This window comes from Halichoerus grypus, chromosome 12 (assembly GCF_964656455.1).
Source record: "Halichoerus grypus chromosome 12, mHalGry1.hap1.1, whole genome shotgun sequence".
In the NCBI taxonomy this organism is placed as follows: domain Eukaryota; kingdom Metazoa; phylum Chordata; class Mammalia; order Carnivora; family Phocidae; genus Halichoerus; species Halichoerus grypus.
In genome coordinates this window covers 59,579,668-59,600,821 of record NC_135723.1, presented here as the reverse complement: position 1 = coordinate 59,600,821, position 21,154 = coordinate 59,579,668, and the positions used below count along the sequence as shown (strand labels likewise).

The 21,154-nt window shown below is 43.0% G+C and overlaps 1 protein-coding gene and 1 non-coding gene across 2 annotated transcripts in view; both read left to right on the top strand.

Annotated features, from left to right (window-relative positions):
* JAZF1 (JAZF zinc finger 1) overlaps positions 1-21,154 on the top strand; it is a 324,728-nt gene that overhangs the window by 59,657 nt on the left and 243,917 nt on the right. The gene's annotated exons all lie outside the window — the stretch shown is intronic.
* On the top strand, positions 516-618 carry LOC118524376 (U6 spliceosomal RNA). Its single transcript, XR_004911594.1, has one exon. It is a non-coding gene; the product is annotated as a U6 spliceosomal RNA (small nuclear RNA).

The following is a 21,154-nucleotide window of genomic DNA, read 5'->3' as shown; positions in this document are numbered from 1 at the left end:
CACAGAGGTCTCAGAAGCTATGCTTCATTCCTGTCTGGGGGAGCTTTTACTCCATAGGATCCTCCTGCCCCACATCCCCAGTGTAGGATCATTTTGTTGCTGTCATTATTTTTTCTGGTACTATTATCCCCTATGTAAGATTTTATAATTCATGTCTACTACATGAGCATCCCCTATGTAGGAACTGATCCCCTTGCAATTTTTGAAGGATATGCTGCTTATAACTCTGTGTGTGTGTGTGTGTGTGTGTGTGTGTGTAAATCTCTTAGAAACTGAACTATGATAACTAATTTTACAACCTCAAGTGGCAGGGAAATATGTGCAGTATGCATTGATTGGATAAAACGTGAAGGATGCTGATATACATGATAGGAATTAATATTGGAGTAGAAGAGCATTTACCGTAAAATACTATATCTTTCTCATTTTTACCTTAAAAATTCCAGTTTACTGGAAACTTTTGAATAGAAATAATTGGGAATGTTAACTCCTTGTTAAAGAATATTATTTCTCATGTTTGTTTCAGCAGCACATATACTGAAATTGGAACATTACAGAGAGGATTACATGGCCCCGTACAAGGATGATATGCAACTTTGTGAAGCGTTCCATATTTCTGTTTTTTTTAAAGATTTTATTTACTCATTTGACAGAGAGAGCACAAGCAGGGGAAGCAGCAAGCAGAGGGAGAGGGAGCTCCAACCCAGGACCCCGGGATCATGACTTGAGCCAAAGGCAGACGTTTAACTGACTGAGCCACCCAAGCGCCCCTATTTCTATTTACCTTTATGAAAATGCAAAAAAAAAAAAAAAAAAAATCACTTTTCTCTTTCCCAGCTGAAGTGGACCAGATAGTTTCTGAACTGCTTTTCTGGGCTTTTTTTCTCCTTTCTTTTTTTTTCATAAATCTTTTGAATGTCACATTTGTGAGCATATAAAATGAACTTGGATAAACCAGAATTCTGTTATTGATGAGAGTTTTGCCAAACTTTTTCTTTTTAAAGGTTTTTTTAAGTTGCCTCTACACGCAACGTGGGGGGCAAACTTAAAATGCTGAGATCAAGAGTCACATGCACTACCAACTGAGCCAGCCAGGCACCCCAAAAAATCTGATGTTGTATTATATTTACTTACTTACTAATAAGCTTCACACCCAACATGGGGCTTGAACTCACAACCCTGATATCAAGAGGCACAGAGTTTTGCCAAACTTTAATTTTGGTATATTGCTTGCCTTTTAAACATATCATTGTGAAATATAATTTAGCAACTTCCAAACTGTAAATTTCTCAATGACAGTTTCCATCTGTATATCCCTTCAAGTCAAGCGTCTGTTGAAAAGATACTGATGATGTGGGAGGAAGGACAGTGCTGGGTGAATGCAGTTTCATGAAACTTGGCAGTTTCCATAAATAAACTGAATAGCATAAATTGTATTTACCTCTGTGGTGTCTAGACTAAAGAATTAGAACCATAAGTTTATTAAAAATCCAGGTTGCTGTCTACACAAATAGAAAAGTATTTAAAAATTATGTTTCCAGTGGGATAATGATGAAATATTTAGTATATGGTATTGGGCCAAGTGGGTAGGTATCTGGAGAAAGATGAGGTTGGTTTTATATCTCATACCATTCAAATAAATTCTACCTTGATTTAGTTCATTTTATGTGATGTTTACTGTGATATTCAAAAGAATGATGACAAAGGAGGAAGAAATCAGGAAGGCAGTTCATAAAATGTCTGGTCTACCTCAGTTGGAAAAAGTGAAAAATGATATTTCTAACAAGTATTTCAAAAGATGGGTATATATTCATATCTGCTTAAAATCAAAAGGATTAGAGGGGTGCCTTGATGGTTCAGTCGGTTAAGTGTCCGACTTTTGATTTCAGCTCAGGTCGTCATCTCAGGATCACGAGATCGAGCCCCGTGTTGGGCTCTGCACTCAGCCGGGAGTCTGCTTGAGATTCTCCCTCCCCACCGAGCTGGTGGACATGCTCTCTCACTCTCTCTCTCAAATAAATAAATCTTAAAAAATAAATAAAATCATAAAAGGACTAGAAAAAACATGGGTAACTTCCTTTATAACTTTGAGGAAGGCCTTTTTAGTATGACTTAAAATTCAAAAACTGTAAAAGAAAAAGATTGATTAATTTGGATAAAAAGTTTACCTGGTAAAAAACACAATAAGTAAATTCAAAAGACAAATGACAGGGAAAAAAATATTTATAGTGGGCAAGGGGTTAATCTCTATATAAAGAGCTCCTACAAATGAATAAGAAAATGACTGGTAGATCAATAGAAAAATGGGCAAAGGACATGTTCACAGAACATGAAATACAGGTTATCTTTATACCAAAGAAAAGATTTTCAGTCTCCAACATAATAAGAGAAATGCAGATTTAAACTGTGTTGGAGTAGTACTTTTCACTTCATCAGATTGGCAAAAATTCTTAAGTGTGATAATTATATATTGTTGACCAGATGTGGAAAAATTGTCATTGTACCTCTTGCGAGATTACAAAATAGCACAGCCCTTTTGAAGGCCAGTTTGGCAGTATCTATCAGGATTACAAATGCAATTACCCTTTGACCCAGCAATTTGGCTCTGGTAATTTTTCCCTGCAGGTACATCTGAATACATACAAAGTGACGTAGATAGGTTTCCATTAGACCATTGTTTGTAATAGAAGAGATTGGAAACAATTCAAATATCCATTAGTAGAAGGCTGGTGAAATAAACTGTGATCCATTCATACAATTGAATATTGTGTAGCATTTAAAGAAAATATGGAAACTCTTTATGCAGTAATATGGAAAGATCTTCAAGATATGTGATTAAATGAAAAAAGCAAAGTACAGAACAGAGTATGTAGTATGCCACCTTTGGTGTAGAAAAGGAATAAAATCGGGGTCTACATTCATATCTGCTTGTATTTGTATGAAGAAACATTGAAAGGATAAAAAAAAGAAACTCAGTAGAAATGGTTGTCTTTGGGGCGCCTGGGTGGCTCAGTCGGTTAAGCGGCTGCCTTCGGCTCAGGTCATGATCCCAGGCTCCTAGGATCGAGCCCCGCATTGGGCTCCCTGCTCAGCAGAGAGCCTGCTTCTCCCTTTCCCTCTGCCTGCCGCTCTGCCTACTTGTGCTATCTCTCTGTCAAATAAATAAATTTTTAAAAATCTTAAAAAAAAAAAAAAGAAATGGTTGTCTTTAATGGGTGGGTGGGGGATGGAGTAGATAGAAAAAGGGTAGGGGCAGTACTGTTTGTTAGGTACCCTGTTGTATTTTTATTTGTGAACCATATAAATTATTGCCTATTCAAAATAAAAAGTGGGGTGCATGGGTGGCCTAGTTGGTTGAGGGGCCAACTCTTAGTTCATAATCTTGGGGTCCTGGGGGCCTTGAGATTGAGCCCCGACTGTGGCTCTGTGCTCAGTGGGCGTGAGCTTGAGGATTCTCTCTCTCCCTCTCCCGCTGCCCCACCCCCCGCTCAAATAAATAAATCTTTAAAAACAAAACAAAATATGGGGTGCCTGGGTGGCTCAGTCAGTTAAGTGTCTGCCTTCGGTTCAGGTCATGTTCCTGGTGTCCTGAGACGGGCTCCCTGCTTAGCGGAGAGTCTGCTTCTCTCCCCCCACCAACCCCCTGCCCCGCTCGCAAGCGAGCGCTCTCTATTAAATAAATAAAATCTTTAAAACAGAACAACAAGTTACATATTTGTAAAATGGCATTTCAGTGGCAGTTTAGCAAATGTTCAGGGGCTGGAAATACCTGTTCAGAGCTTTATCATCCCTTGTTTGGGCTCTTGGCTACGGTCTCCCAAGTGGGTCTTGCATTTGGTTTGTCTAGAGCTGTCTGTCCAGTATGGTAACCATGGGCCACATCTGGCTTCCGAGCACTTGAAATGTGGCTTACCCAATTTTGGATGTGCTGTTAAGTATGCCAGATCTAGAAGACGTAGGACTAGAAAAAAAGAATGTGAACTATCTTGTTAATAATTTTAAAAAATATTGACTATATGTTGAATGATAGTAGTTTGGATTTGGGGGTTAAAATATATTATTAAATTAACTTCACTTGTTTTTTCTTACTTTAGATGTGGCTACTAAAAAATTTAAAATTATATATCTGGCTTGGCTCTGTGGCTCACATTTTCTTTCTTTTTTTTTTTTGCACGGCACTGATGTAGATTCCTGTCTACCCTTGGCATGTCTGCTAGAACTACTTTCTTAAAAAAAGAAAAACAAAAAACCAACTGAACATGCTTTAAAACCTTCATTGACTCTGAGATGCCTATAGAGACCCTTTGTCATAGTCTCTGAGATGCTTCTTTTACCAGCTCCCCACCTCCCTTCACATACAAACACTGCTTCTCTTCACTGCTTAGACTGCAGGCTCCTTCATAAATGTGAGTCTTTGAATGCACTGTCCCTTCTGCTTGCAATGTTTCTGAACCTCCATTTCATTGCCTTGAGAACTCCCTACTCATTTTGTAAAGCTAGTTCCTGTGGCCCCTTCTTTGATGAAATCTCCCTAGTTCCTCTGTCCTGTGTCCTTCTAGCACCTGGTGTCTCTTTGTGTTCTCCCACTTATCACCTAATACTGCCATTAATTTTTTCAAGGTATTGTCTCCCTCACCAGACTGTGAGCTCCTCAGGGTCAGAACTCATCATCTTTGAATTCCCAGAACCTGAAACTGACAGGAAATAAACTTCAAAAAGTCACTAGGAAAATGAGGCTGGTTGTGTTTTGTTGAGAGCACACCATGCCCCGTTTGCCTGGCTGGTGCTTCTGTTTGTCTGGTCTGTAGATTAACAAAGGCAGGTTCAAACCCCGTGGGTCTTCTTTTAGTTAAGAATAGGCCTCTTTGGAGTGTTCTAGTTTTAATTAAACAGGCAGAAGATTACAAACTGCGGAGACGTCGGTAGCCCCAAACCCACAGTGAGTCCCAGTTTTCAGGGCTGTGTTCAGACTGGAAAGCTGAGAGGTGTTTGTGTTCAGTCAGAGAGCAGAAATCTCTGGCCTGGCCGTGTGCCCGTGTTTCCAGAAGGTAAAGGTGGCAGGTGGCCAGGAGGTGAAGGTGCCAGCGGAGCCTGGCCAGCCACAAGAAGGCTGCGAGCCCGGGTAATGACGTTTTCTCCACGGTCTTGTCGGCGGGCTCTTTACTTCGGTGACCATCTCTATGCGAAGTCGTTGCTGCCTGTTCAGATTTCCATCGTCCTTCTCTTCTGCTTGTGGGGACTTGAGCTTTTGCTTGAAAGAGAAAAGAGTGATAAATGGAATATTCAGGATCTGTGAAGCAAAGAGTTTTTAGAAGGAAAAAGTAGAATTTTGCAAGAAACTTCTCTCCTTCATCGAGTAACTGAAAGGCTCAGGTTTACCCCCAGATTGTAGAAACCTCCTTACCATTGTCCGGAATCTGTTTATTTCTTATACTCGGCAGAGCTTCCTGTGCAGCTCTCATACGTCCGTTGAATGAGGAGTTCTTTCTTTGGCAAAACTTTGAGGGCTGGTAGGGTAGGAGAAAGCACAGTGTCTTCAAGGGGCTAGAAAAACATGTCTGAACCCAGGATTGCCGCTTACCTACGAGCGTGAGCATAAGCAGGTGACGTCACCTCTTTTAGCTGCACTTTCGGGAGAATGAGGTTATCAAAACCTCCTGGGTTGTGAGCATTACAAGAGGCAAATGAATGCTGGTGCCTGCCATGGTGTCTGGCACAAAGTGAGTTTTGGTAAGTAGGATTTGTAACTCCAATATGAATAGAGATTTTCTTTTGCAACTGTCCGGTGTTGAATCAGCACACGAGCACGCCCAAGGCAGAAGAGGAGGGTGTCTGTCCATAGTTGTGCCCGAATGTGGTGATCGCCCCACAGTGGCGGTCCTTACTAGCTGCTCTTCGGAGCCTCACCATCACCTCAGGGAGGGAGCCGGTGGGTAAGGAGTCCTAACTTTGCCATTAGTCAGTGCCACAAGAGTTCACTCTGTCTCCTTGGTCGTGAGTCTCCTTGTTTGTGAAATGAAGGTGTTGATCGTCTCCGTGTCTACAGTGGAGAGTCTCCGGCTCTGTCTCCATAAAGCAGTGGAAGCGGGCCGTGGATGGTTCTGCCACGTTGTTTTTAGCGTAGCAGTCCACTGGGTCGGACTCCGTCCGAGAACCTGGAAACTGCCAGCAAGTTGTGCGACCTTTGAACAGCCCCAAACTGGAGGATGATTCCCCTCCGCCTTTGGGGTTCTATCTGAAGGCCAAAGTCTACTTTCTGGGCTCCATTCCCCACAGTCTGCTCTCACCTTCTCTTGGGATCCACCTGGCTACAGATGCTCACTTTTTTCTTGGGGAGATCTGTTCCTCATCATTCTTCTGACAAGAGAATGAATAATCTTTTCTAAGAGGAGGATCATCATCAGGCTTTTTCTAAAAAGTAACTTTTGTGCTTAGTAAACATTTTTATGAGCATCCTGCTTTCTGTTTGGCGCTTGAGGTCCGTGTGTTTGGCCTCCCGTCCTTCCCTCCCTGCTTCCCCATCTTATCTGACTGCGCACCTTGAGGGGCCCATCCTTCATTCTCCTTTGAGATAGATGAACGCAGTACTTTGTATGCCTTATGACCAGATAATTCGAGCTGGCAGTAATCAAGATTTGGGGCTGATTATCATTAAAGGGGAATTTCATTGCTGTTCATAATTGGTCTTGCTTAAACTCACTATTGCATTTCTTTTGTCACACGATTAAAAAAGACAAAAATGCTCTTGGCAATGAACTTCGGAAAACAGGTTTCTTACATTCAGTTCTTTTTCAAACCAACTTTACAAATTTCCAGTGTGCCTTTATTAATGTAATGATTTGCCTGCTTTATATTACATATTCAAAATAAAAGAGAATTGAAACAGTTCATTATTGAAATGAATATTACAAAAACAGCATCTGGTTTGAATAATGAATTTTTTTGTCCAAGTTTTGCCTCATTGAATCAAACTAATAAAACTGTCCTTGATTGTTGTATCATTGACTTCTCTGTCACTAGCGTTTGGTTCTTTTCAGTTGCCCACTTGGAGGCCAGTAAGGTTTCTTTCGAAAGTTCTTTCCTCGTGGTACTTGTTTTAAATAACTCTTGGACAGCCACTTTTCTGCCACCAGCTGGGTGGAGGTGATGATACCCCTTGATCACAAAATCACAGGTTTGGAGCATTTCAAGTGTCTTCTCCACCAGTCAAGCTTTTGGAACAAGAGCAAAGTGAAAAAAAAGAGCTCTAGAGTTAGAATGATTGAAGATCAGATGTTGGTATCGCACCATGATTTCCATACAACTCAGGGGCAGCTGTACCCAACTTGTTTCTACCCTGAATCCGGATGCTTGCAGAGATCTAATGGTGCCTGGTAATGACAATACTACGTGGAGGGCACCAAGCCAGTACCACTACCCTTGCTGATAGCACACATGCACACAACAGGCACAGACACAGCCTTAGGAAGTCTCTGGAAGGTCAATACATTTTTTTGCTCTTCGGTTTTCTGATCCACAGGTATCCATGCTGAAAGTATGCACAAAGCACTTTCAGATTCATCATTTGATTTGACTTTCAGAAAACCACTTTAAGATGGATAGGGAAGATTCTATGATCCCTCTTTTACTAATGAGGAACCTCCTCAAAGAAGTACTATGACTTTAGTCAAAGACATATAGCTGCCATATGGTAGGAAGGAATGATATTTTGTAAAGGCCTACTTTTACATTTTATCACAAAGCCTGTATGACATGCAAGGATGATGCTATACTACACATTCTTTTTTTAAAAATTTCAATTCAATTTAATTAACACAGAGTGTATTACTAGTTTCAGAGGTAGAGTCATCCACTGCACACAACACCCAGTGCTCATTACATCACGTGCCCTCCCCAGTGCCCATCTCCCAGTTACCCCATCCCCCCACCCCGCTCCCCTCCAGCAACCCTCAGTTTGTTCCCTGTAGTTAAGTGTCTCTTATGGTTTGTCTCCCTCACTGTACTACACATTCTACTTCAATAAAAAGCTGAATGAACGAATGAACAAATGAAGAAACAAATAAAACAAAATCCTAGCAAACAAAACAAAACACTAAAGAGAAATAAATTCAGTAGCCAGATAGTAAAAACATGGAAGCAAATAAGTATTTTCTGTGTGTTACTTCTTTACCTATACTTAGGTTTGCAAGGGTGCAGGCAGGCTTATAGTAGATTTGAAAGAGATTTTTGAATTTCATTGAATTAGCATTACTTACCTAAATAGAAAAGTCCAAGAATATTCCTTTTTCTATGAATACTTTGTTACGTGGATTGTTACCAAACGTGAAGCCCATGGAGACAATCAATTCCCTACTTTCTTCAACCAGGTGTAGTTCTCTGTTGCACGAGAGCCTTTGGGAAGCTGTAGGCAAAATCATGGTGGTTGTACATCTCATCAAGTAGATCTCAAGCATTCTCCCTACTCAACTTAAAAAAAAAAAAAGCCAAAACATATTACCAGGTGTGTTTCCTACTGCACTCTTCACAAGAATAAAGGGAAGACAGAGAAATCTGGGCTGGAACTGAAAGGCTGCCAGGCAAGGCTCATGGGTGAGAGCATGATCTCAGGTAGCTGTTTGGCAACTCTGTGGCTGGCCATGTGGGCACACCATCAAATACTGATCTTTCAGGACATTGGGACAAGAAGTACATCCCTTTCTCAACTTGTTAACAGAACTCTACCTTCTTTGAGAGTGCTGGAACCCTTGCTCTCTTAATTTTCTCTTAAGCTTTCTAATTATAGATTGTGTTTTCCTCTTGATAATGCTTTTTAAATTCTAGCTCTTCAGGAGCCAAATGGATGTTTGCCTTTTTACTAATTAATATGTGTGATGTGGAAGTGTTCCTTAAAAACTATCTAGTATACTTTGTGATTTAACCTTTGCGGCTTCATCTTAGGTTCTTTCCTGATGACACTTTGTTGGATCCTACTTGTAAATTCACTTAGGCCTTTTAAGATTCCAGGCCTCAAAGTCCTGTCTCTTTTGAGTTGGCCCATTCTTTCTTCTCTTTTGAGTTGGCCCATTCTTTCTTCATTGTTTGGCCCAGTTTGGCCATCAACAGATGAGGCAAGGTAAGCACTCTCCATCCTATGTTTCTCATGGCTGATTCCTAAGCAGGGTTTGGCAGAGACAGAATCATGAATGGACAAGGTTCTGATTTGGTAGCTGATTGACAGGGTTTGGGTCCCAGTTCAGCCACTCGCTTGCTATATTCTCTAGGACAAGTTGGTTAATTTGTACGCACCTTGGTTTCCTCGTATGTAAAGTGAGTTAAGTAATATCTATTTCACAGCGTTGTTGAGGATTGATTGAGATGGCATCGTCGGAAGTGCTTTATAAAGTGTTTATTTACTAGTATTATTGTAGACAGGAGAGAGATTGATATACATAGAGAGGGTGCTTAGATGGGTGCTTATCAGATGAATCATGTAGGAAAGGTAGGATGTCAGGATTTGCCTGAATAAGGAAAGGGATAAGCCATTCCCGATCAAGGCACCTCATGGGATGAAGAGACCAGTGAGCTGCTGCGTATGTGAATGTTAGAGGAACAGAGAGAACTGGCAGGAAGGAGGGAAGACAAAGAACATGAGCTGGTTTAATGATCTTGGAACGATGAGAGATGAGCTCGGGAACCAAGGGTGTGGGCTCTCCTGTCACCAAAATGTAATAAAAAGGAGCATCATGGGGGAGGCTCCTACTTTGAAAGTAGGATGCTGGTGACCTTGGAAACGGAATGTATTTGGCATTGCTGGAAAGGTAAACATGAAGAGAGGTTGGAAAGTTAATCCAACCAAGAAATGACTCGGGCCTGGGTACGACTGTGTTGCACTAGGAGAAAAGCAACGCGGAGAGCACAGGACCTGGCACCAAGTAAGTGCCAAGTAAATATTTGCCGAATTAGTAAACGGGCACAGTAAAGGTGGTATGGAGAACCAGTTGCAGAATTAAGGTGTAGTTTCGGGTTAGCTATCCCTCTGCCTTCTGCAAAAGCCTTTGTCCCGAAGAAAGGAGTCCTTGCATCCCACCCGAGTGAATCTCTACAGCTGGGAAGGGCATTGTTTATCCCCTACAGAGCACGTGTTCTTCTAGCTCAGTGAAGTGAGGTGTGCTGGGGTATATAAGCCTTTAGTCTTACGTCTCTCTGTTTTAATTTGCAGGCCACTGTTCGTTTAATAAATCATCCCTATGAAATTGTTTTAGTTCTATTTTCGGATCTGGAAAGTGGAGCTTTGTGTGCATCCTTTGACAGTAAACTTAGTATGTGTGTCCAATGCTATAATGGTGACTTTATGTTCTTTCCTTTGACCCGCCATAGAGTGGCATTGTACTCTGATGGTGTTGTAACCCCCGAGGTCAGTCATGCCCGCTCTTCGCCTCCTTGGGCTGCCTGTGTTTTGCTTAATCTTGTGTGTGTCTTGTCTTATTTCTGCTGGTCTGCCCTGGTGGCGTCTGGCTTCGACTGCTGCGCTGTAATTTTTGGATTGAGAGGCTAATTGAGCACTAGATCCCTTTATTCCTGGCTGCTTCATGCTACACCTGACTAGCCACAGCCCCAGTTGAGATTTCATCGCTCTGGAGTGAGAAGCACCGTGACTATAGGTAGCAAGAACGTTCTCTGCCCTCCACAGCCCTTTCTTTCCTCTGGGTCATCTGGCACAAAGACGACCACTATTCTTGGTTGCATTCTCGGCAGGTGACGAGGCTCAGCTCGGCTATAGTTCAACATAGTATGTTAAACTAGACGGTTTGCATCGTGTGTATGCAGCTTTTACAATATACAGAAGCGCTTCAAGAGACTGGCTGTAGAACTCAGCACATGAGGAGAAATGCCTCAGGAGACGTCACTCAGTAAGAGCTGGAAGCGTACTCTCCAGGGAAGGAGGTTTGTGGTTTGCTTGGTATTTGAGGGACAGATAAAAAAGCACACCTGTAAGACTGGGAGATTTAGGTGACAGATTAATTTGATGTTTGTAGCTTGAGTCATTTGGAACTGCTTCAGTTTAGATGCTTCTGCCACAGTTACAACGTTGTAGTCTCCTTTTCCTGAGACAAAGCAACTGGGGTATAATTTAAATAACTTTGCTAAACCCGAAACCCAATAACCCTCGGGTTTCTCCAGTCCCAGTCTGGGCTAGCCCACTAGACCACTGGGCCCCTGTGGAGGACAGAAGTGCAAACATGTGAACCTATATTTCCTAGGTTAGGGATAATTTTGTGTCTCTTGCTCACATCGAGTACAGTATTTCATAATGGCACATATGGTGTTCTGAGCTGAAAGAAGTATTTATATGGAGCCTCTCAGAGGTATGCTTGGTATGAAAACCATAAGTGATTTGCCTCACTGGTTTGTTTAAAATTCTCAAGCATAATGCTGAGCTAACATGGCTTTTATTCACTGGCTCTCCTTTACAGTGGAGGGAAAATGACCATGTGGTAAATGAAATAAATATACTGGACTTGATCCTCATAGCAAGAAAGGCCTGTAATGTTTATGTTAAAAGGTGATCCTCCGTTCCTTCTGCTTGGCAGAAGGCCTGGATGTATAATGAGGTATTAACATGTGTCAGATCTTGTTTCTCCCTGGAAACTGGTGTCGTCTCCTAACATTTGGGTTCTATTTATTGAAATGATGACACGCTGCCATGGGGGCGCCGATGCATACCTAGCCAGGTGCACGTGTCCGGGAGAGGCTGATGGCGGGAGTGGCTGGCGGAACATGAAGCCCAGATTTCCTGGCTTGTGTGTGATGAAAAGATCAAATCCAATGTGGAGTCAAAAGCAAGTGAAAAAAAAAAAAAATCATTGCTGTTTGGAAGAAAAACATGTCATGTCAGCAATATTAGAGGATTTCTGTGTTTGTAATCCTGTGATCTGATATGGATTCATTCATTTTCTCTAGTTTCACTATCATAAATAAAGTATTTCATACACTGAAGTAGACTCTAAGACACCATCCACATGGAGATTATTCTTTTTTTTTTTAAGATTTTATTTACTTATTTGAGAGAGAGAGAGCGCACAAGCACGAGTCGGGGGGCAGAGGGGAGAGGGACAAGCAGACCCCCCACTGAGCAGGGAGCCCAAAGCGGGACTTGATCCCAGGACCCCGAGATCATGACCTGAGCCGAAGGCAGACACTCAACCGACTGAGCCACCCAGGTGCCCCCACATGAAGATTATTCTTAATGCCTGCTGAAATCCTCCACCTGTGCTTGGATTGGCTCTTAGCAGAACGGATCATGGGCTTGCCTGTGTGTCCTTAAAACAGTTTCCCATTACATCTCATTCTTCTGGGGCATGCATTGTTGCCCCTGGAACAGAGTCCAGATGCAAAATAATTTGGTTTTTTGTTTTGTTTGTAATGAAGAAAAGAAAGCCAAGCTTGATGAGGATTAGACGCAGTATTCTCAACTAATTAGTCATTTACATAAAGTGAGAAAGGAAAGCTTTTTCTGTAGCAACTTGTTAAATTGTTTTTGGTTAAAACTATCCTCGTCCTCCTTCTTGGGTAATGCAGCCTCAATGTAATGATAGGAGAGGAACACGTCGGTCTTGGTATGTGGCTGACAAGCAAAATCTTACAATTACGTTAAGTCTTAAAGGTCAGTTTTGATGATAGGGTCTTTAATAGGATATAATTTTATAAGTTGCTTCTTTCTAAAAGGGGCTGGAAGGAAGGTGATGGAAAGCCTCTTCTAAAACTCACAAGTAGAGCATGATGGGACTGTCTTACTTCACCTCTGCCCATTCCCTAACCTGAGCAGGCCTCGTTGCTGGGCTCACGTGTTCCGGGATGCACTTCTACCCACTTGAAAACCCTCACACATTCAGCTCAATTACATTAATTGCCTTTCTCACCGGGATTCACAATGCTTTGCAGTTTAGCTGCAGTAACTAAGTGTTAGTTTTGCAAACAGCAGGTACTATTATTGGCCTCTAAAGGGCCATGGTTTCTTGGGAGCTCTTGGAGAGGAGTTTTAAACAATCATTCTAGCCAAGATGGAGTAGAGGTTAGCAAATCTGTCTTCAAGCTGAGTTTTCTACTGGCTGTGAAACATTTGCACTTAGAAGAGAGTTCTAACGCTGTATCATTTCTGTTTGGTGCCTCCAAGAGTAATTCCGGGGGTGTTATAATGAAACATGCTATTGTCTGTATCTCCTAGAGTTCATAGAGTATTTTGTTTACTCTTGATTTTTGGATGGAGGCCACTGAGCTGAACCCAAGCTTTTGTCCACTGAGAATTTACACAGAAGCCCACCCTGGGGGCCTGCTTCTCCCTCTCCTCCCCACTTGTGCTCTCTCACTATCTCTGTCTCTTTCTCTCAAATAAATAAATAAAATCTTAAAAAAAAAAAAAAAGGAATCCACCATGGGTGAGACTTGATTGTATCATCAGGGCCAAGCAAAAGTCAAGGAGAGTGCTTTCCCCCTGAGTTGTGTGTTGTGGGCAGGTTCAGCAGTTATTTCTGACACCATGGAGGGAGATTGGGCACTCTTAGTCTTTTAATCTCCTCTTTCCCATCCTGTCATTCTTCTCTGAGGGAAGACAAAAATCCCCACTTGTGAGTAAGACCATCATTTATCTAGGGTTAGACATTGAGTGGATCTCTGAACCTAATCCTTTCCAGAATCCTAGTGTTGTGGGAATTCTCAGTTACTACCCTCTGTCCTTGAAAGAGATAAGTAAAAAGAGAGGTGGGGAAACAGCGTTCAAGCATGACTAATTCCAGCCATATCTGACAGGATTGGGGCGCGTCTTCAGTGTAACAGTGATGATTATAACACCATTCACATAGCTATCGAAGTGTCAAATTATTTATATACGCCTTAGTTCACGTGTTCCTTACCTAACCCTGACAGAAGTGAGGACAGGAACCGTTTAATCCGGCTTATTTCTTCACCACATATTTATTCAGTGCCTACATATTTATTCAGTGCCTACCCTGTTCTATGTACTGGGATACAGTTGGGAGCAAGACAATAAGCCAGATTCCCGCTTTTGTGGCACTTCTGTCCTCGCTGTGGGGAGGCAGACTATGAATAAAGGAAGTTATGTTGAGCAGTGGAACTGCTATGGAGAAAAGTAAGGGAAGGGGGGTAGGGGGTGTGTGGAGGCAGGGGGAGCTTTGTCACCAGACTTGAATCGCATGGTTGGGGAATCACTTTAGTGAGAAGACATTGGAGTAATGGCCTGAAGGAGATAAGAAGGTAGGGAGGGAGAACTGCAGGGAGGCCGGCGGGGCTGGAGTGAGTGAAGAAGAAGGGAGTGGGAGATGAGGTGGGGGTGTACACGTGTCGGCCAGTGCAAGGATCCTGGCATTTAATCTATGGGAGATGGAGAATCATTTGGGAGTTTAAGCAGGAGAATGACATGGTGGATGGACACTTTAATAGCATCACTCCAGCTACTGGGTTCAGAATAGACTGGAGGGGGCAAGGGCGATGCAGGAGACTGATGGGGGAGGGGGGGGGGTTGTTGCAATAACCCAGAACAGAGCTGATGGTTCTGGACCAGGGTGGTAGCTTTGAAGGTAGTGTGATGTGGTAGGGTTCTGGGTATATTTTAGAGGTAGGGTCAACAGGTTTGGGTTTAGGGCATGAGACAAAGCAAGAAGTCAAGGATGACTCCAGAGTTTTTGACCTGAGCCACTAGAAGGATTTGGTTACCATTAACCTTGATGAGGGTGACCAGGAAGAGCAGGTTGAGGGCTGGAGGCAGATGATGACCTTGGTTTGGGCCACGCTATGGCATTGCACCTCTAAATGATTACCTCCAGGGGGCAGTTCTTGATACTCCAGTCTGGAGTTTAGTCAGAACTATAGACATTTAAGAATAGTTGGGGAGATAGGTGGAACTGAATTCATGGAGTGAATGAGATCTGGGAGGTGAGAATAGATAGAATGGGGAAGAGGTCAGGGGTCGAATCCCAGGTACTGGGACAATAAGCAGCCAAGAGACCGACTGAACCAGTAAAGGAGATGGAGAAGGAGATGCCAGGGAGGTGGGAGGAGAGCTAGGAGGGGACGAGCTGGAAGCCAAGCCAGAGTGTTGCAAGGAGGAGGGATGATCATCCCCTGTCAGTGTTACTGTGGGTCAGATCCGATTCCATCAATCAGTCATAAACGGAGGCCACAATAAATGACTCAACAAGGGCCATGGTGGGGAGACAGCTGGGCTAGGGCTCAAAGTCAAGTCCACTTTCTTTCTGCCAGGAGAGGCCTCTGGCCATACCTGACCTTTGTGTGCTGTTTTAGGTCATCACGCGCTTGGTGCATTGTATTGTTGACTCTATGTTAGTCCCACTGTGTCAGCGCCGCATCCCAGGCTTGTGTGAATATTCTATTCTCTCATATCTTTTATATAAATATGTAATGTATGTTCACAGTAGAAAGATTAGAAAAACAGATAAGCAAAAGGAAACAAGTTAAAATCAGTAAGAATAATTGCATCACTCAGAGATGACCAGGCTCACAAATTGGCATATGTCCTTCTAGCCATAGTTGTGGACATATATATTCTTTTCAAAGGACGGATTCTGTGCTAAATATATCACCTTTTTAGAAAGTTTTTATTTTTTATTTTTTAAAAGATTTTATTTATTTATTTGAGAGAGAGAGAGAGGAGGAGAACACAGAGGGGGAGTGAGAGGGAGAAGGAGACTCTCTGCTGAGCAGAGAGCCCGATGTGGGGCTCGATCTCAGAACCCTGAGATCATGACCTGAGTCAAAGGCAGACACTTAACCAACTGAGCCACCCAGGCACCTCCAAGAACGTTTTTATTTTTTAAGAACCTTTTTAAAACCAATAATACGTCATGAGTATCCATCATGGTATGCATATTGTGTAATTGTTTTATATCTTTTTAAAAAAAATCGTGCCTGGATATCTATTATAGTTTGCCAAGATTGCGGTGTTAAGAGGTAAACTAGAAAGCATGTATAGGAATTACTCAACCCATAAATAGGAAAATGATGATCATGGGAATGTTTGTATTGAGCCCTACCATGTGCTGGCCACTACTACCAACCATTTTATTTGCAATGTGTCATTTATTTCTGACAACAGTCCTCTGAGGGAGATGCTATTATCTCTGTTACTGTAGTTGAGACACCAAGAGAGAGACCTTGGCTCATGGTTGGGATGCAGCGAGGGTTGGAGCTGAGATGGACTTGGGCCCTGTCTGTCCAGCTCCAAGGCCTACAACGTTCTGCACTGTCCATCTCTCATCCCTTACTGCATTTTCCTATTTGACCCCCTACTCAGCTGGGCCGTTAGCTGCCTGCCTCCCTCTTGTCTTCTCAGGGGAGCCGCGCACGCAGGAGAGTGGGAGGAAGCACCTGCTGGGAGTGGGGTCGTTGGCAACCTGCTTCCCTCCCAGAGCGGCACCACTGCCCACCCCAGTCACTGAGACGTATTTGATGAGTTGCCATTGATCCATCTGTGGTTCTTAAGACAACATGTGGAAAATTAGGATTTTATCCCTTGAGGTTGACAATGTTACAGACAAAAAGTTTGACATCTTGAAGAATCCCTAGTCTATTGATAGGGCTTAAAAAAAGTGATATTTCAGCTCATTCATTAAATATGTGTTTGGGTTTTGTTTTTTTTTTTGCAGATTGTCAAATATGCCAGGCACACACTTTGAGTGGGTTTGAACTTTAAGTATGTCAGTATCTTCTGTGATTTCCTTTTCAAACCTTCTTATGCATCTCAGTTTTGTTAGGTATTCTTACAGTGGAATAAACATACTATAGAACATGTAATATATGTAAATAAGCAATGTGTAGGGTATGGCCCCTAACCCTGGGTCTGTCTGTGATGCAGATGTGCTGAATATGGCATGTAGCAGGAGGTAAAATGTGGACGACCTGCAGTGTTAGGCGTATCTGATGAATTGTGTTTGAAATCACCGTTCTGGTATTATTTGCAAAACTACTGTGGCAGGGTGAGACTAAAAGGGGAACTCCTATATTTCCAATACCCCTGTTGTTACTTGTAAAATGGGGGACTTGATTGTTTAGTTCATGAAGTCATTAAACATCACACTTCAAAGCAATACTGAAAACGCAGTTTCGTAAAGATTACTTCAGTGTTACTCTCTTTTTAGGTGCTCAGATTACATAATCTCTAAGGAACTAGTACCACCAGCTCTATGTTAGATTAAGTAAGACCTTTTTTATCTTTATCCAAAAAGTCGGTATGTGCTGCTGCGGGTTCGGTTCGTTCGTTCCTGTTTTTCACCCAACACAGAACACAGTCCTTCCACACAGATGCCCTAGACCTACTTCTTGGTGGACCTGTGATCACTTTCCACAGACTTGGTCTAGTTATTTTCATGATTCTTCACTTCCAGGCAGACCTTTGCTTTTCAGAATATTGGCAGGAGATTTTAAAAGCAGTGCATGTTGGTGATGATCTTGTGATCCTGTTTTCTTTTCCATTCTCCTGCTCCTGTAGGCTTGTGACCAGAATGGTCAGAGAATAAAGGCACCTCTGTGGTGGGTTAAGCTTAATTGAGCTCTTTCCTAGGAAACTAGTCCTGCTGCTTATAGAACCTAACGTGCCATCTCTAAAATATAGGACAGTAAATGAAAATAAACTTGCGGAGTCATCCTTTGCATTGGGATGCTATTGGAGACCTCACTTCCATGCCTCTGAATGTACCCATTCCTGTTCATAAGCCAGAAACTTCCTCATTCAGTAAGAGATATATTCTGTTAGTTACATGTACATAAGTTCTACGTGAATAATCAATAGTTTCAGAAAGAAAACATTTTTTCATGTGGATTTGTAGGGTTTACTTTACAGAAGTGTTAGGCGAGCCCAAAGATGCTAATCTAAACCCCAGCGTTCATGTAGGGTTTGTGGTTTATAGAAATGCTCTCATGTGTTGTTTTATAAGTCCTGGTTTATAGTTTATTTTGAACTTGATCTATGAACAGAAGTATTACTCTTATTTACTAACACTGATGGATTTCACTCATCCTTTCTTTAGAACTTGTCTTTCTCCCTTTTAGTAAATTGGGAGTATGGAACATACTGTTCATTTCTCTTCCTTCCAACATTGGATTTCAGACTAATTAACAGAATGAAGCAAACATCTTTCAAAAACTTGACTTTAAGTACTTGAATATATATCATCGGAACTATTAAAAAGAACAGGATGTTTAGTGTGTTTCTCCTCCCTTAGGGAGCACAGAAACTTCTCTTGGCCGTTCCCAGTATTGACGCTGGCCAAGTAGAATTCTAAGCACCAAAATCTTGGAGACTAAAAAGCCAAATCTCTTTGTAGGAAAGCGAAGACCCCTTTCTTATTCATCAGTTCTGCTTTTGCCACTGGGTAGCTTTTGAAAATATGTTAAAAAGCTGTTCCATCTTGTACACTCCCTCTCCCTGAGTTTGGTGAGATTCCAAACCTTAGAAAATTTAACCTTTCTAAACTGGAGTTTATTAGCTGTAAAAAATGCTTTTTAGTCTTGCTGGAAGTTGTGCATAGACAGTGAAAATTACATAGAATTTTTTTCAGTCAGCCCAAATATAGGTTTTCTTTTTTTAAGTCCCAAAACTTTTAGCATTGAAATTTGGGGGTGGAGGTGTGTTGGCTGAATATAGGATAAGAAAAAAGATATTGGGGGGCACCAGGGTGGCTCAGTCGGTTAAGCATCCAACTCTTGGTTTCAGCTCAGGTCATGATCTCATAGGTCATGGGATTGAGCCCCACATCAGGCTCTGTGCCCAGTGGGGAATCCGCTTCAGATTCTCTCCCTCTTCCTCTGCCCATGCTCGTGAGTGTGCACGCACGTGCGCTCTCTCTCTCAAATAAATAAATACATCTTTAGGGGAAAAAAAAGGAAACAAGACATTGGACATTTGGATAAAGTATATAGTAACTTTTTGAATAGAAGAGGAGAATTTCAGTTCTATTAATGCAAATAATCCCCACATTATTCTACGTCACGTTGGCCAACATGTCAGCAATAACCAAGTCAGGGGAAAGTGGGGCTGGCCTCCCTCAGTTCTGGTCCTCACTTTGCCCTGTTGCTTATTAGGGAAAGTTAGAGTAGCTCGTGGCTGCTTACCATGGTCGAGACAGAGAGAGCGAGAGTGAGAGAGCGCGGAAGAGCGCGAGAGAGGACATTTCGTTAAAAACATTCAGCTCTGTTTTGTGAACAATTTCAGAAGAGGAATCTGGGCATGATTGGGGGACTTGTATGCACTGGGAGTAGTTAAGTGCGGTCCTCAGAGTTTGCTGGTGATTAGATGAAGTGCTGTGTGGTACGCTTAGCATGGTGCCTGATGCGGCCTCAGTGGGTAGCAAGTGTCAGCTGCTGCCGGTGTTGTCATTTTTAATCATCTGTTACCGTCACATGCTGAATTGTGAATCCTAACGTTCCCTTATCCCCAGTGGGACACGTCACGAAGCATTCCCATGCTCAAAGGAACTAGAATCTAGGTATGCTTTAGTTAAAGGGGATCCTGAAATGAAAAGTGAGCACCGTTTTGTTCGAAAATGGAATTCACGTTCTATTAGAGAGGTTGTGGTTAGTGAGGTTTATTTATTTATTTATTTTAAAGATTTTATTTATTTATTTGACAGAGAGAGACAGCGAGAGAGGGAACACAAGCAGGGGGAGTGGGAGAGGGAGAAGCAGGCTTCCCGCCGAGCAGGGAGCCGGACGCGGGGCTCAATCCCAGGACCCTGGGATCATGACCTGAGCCGAAGGCAGACGCTTAACGACTGAGCCACCCAGGCGCCCCTGTGGGGTTTATTTATTAATGTCAGTTGGTAATTCCTGAGCACCTTTCACGAGCCAGGCACATAGCTAGGCGCTAAATATAGAAAAATGAAGAAGACAGGTCTGGTCCCGCACGCAGGGAGCTTAGACTTGCCCGGCACTAAAGATAGTGAAGAGGCAGCGGCAATTGCCAAGTCGTTGCAAGGTACAGCATTCTCTGGTGCCTACTGGGGGCATTCAGCCCAGGCTCGGAAAGTCAGGGAAAGCTTGCTGGAGAACAGGACCTATGGCTGGGATCTGAGGGAGGGAGCAGGAATGAGGAGGAGAGTGGAATCTTCCAGCACAGGGGCAGGTTGAGCATTGGCCTGTAGCAGAGAGAGCAAAGCACACTGGAGGACTTACAGGACCTCGGTAAGGCTGGAGTATAAGGTCAGGGGCAGGGAGAGGCAGGAGAGGCGGGAGCACAGAGCCTGGGAGCCTTGCTAAGGAGAAGGGAAGGGAGACAGCTGCAAGCAGAGCCCTGCCACGTCTAGGGTTGCATTTCAGAAAGATCACTTTGGCCACCGTGTGGAGGCTGGGTTGGAGGGAGGCAGACTGGAGGCAGAGAGGCCAGTCAGGAGGCATTTGAGTGTCTAGGTGAGAGGTGGATGAGAGCTTGAGTCGGGGTGGTGATGAGTGATGAACACAGTAATCTCCAGGGTGTCATCTGCCCTACATAGCATTTACCGTGCAGGCACTGTTCTGAGTGCCTTATAGATATTAACTCATTTAATCCTCCAAATTATCTTTGGAGGTGTGTACTATGAATATATAAAATATTTTATTCCACTGGGCAGATGAGAAACTGAGGGCCAGCAACTTGCCCAGTCACATAATTGTAAATGGCAGGGGCAGTGTTTGAACCCAGGCAGACTGTTCTTGATTGGATTGAAGACACATCGAGAGGAAGAATGGATAGAACTTGATAATCCTAAACTGAAGGTTGGTGGCAAACCAGAGTGATGCCTGGTCTCTGGCCTGGGCATCCAGGTGGGTGGTGAATGCCTTGACTGAAATGGGGGCTATACAAAAGGGGGGCAGACTTGTGATGGAAGATGATGAGAGATCATGTGGATGAGTGATGTTCCAGTAGAATCCAAGCATAGATTTCTGCAACAGCATCACATTGGTGGGAACGGACACTGTAGGAGCAGATGAGCTTGCCCAAAGGGAGAATCTGTACACTCATTAGAGCAGGGTGCGGGGAGGAGAGTAAAACCAACAGCTGAAAACCGGGAAGAAGCGGGCAAGGAAGATGGCGGAGCTGAACGGTGAAGCAGAAGAGCGTGTGCACAGAAGCTGAGGGAAGATGGGCTTTCAAGATGGGTTGACGGGT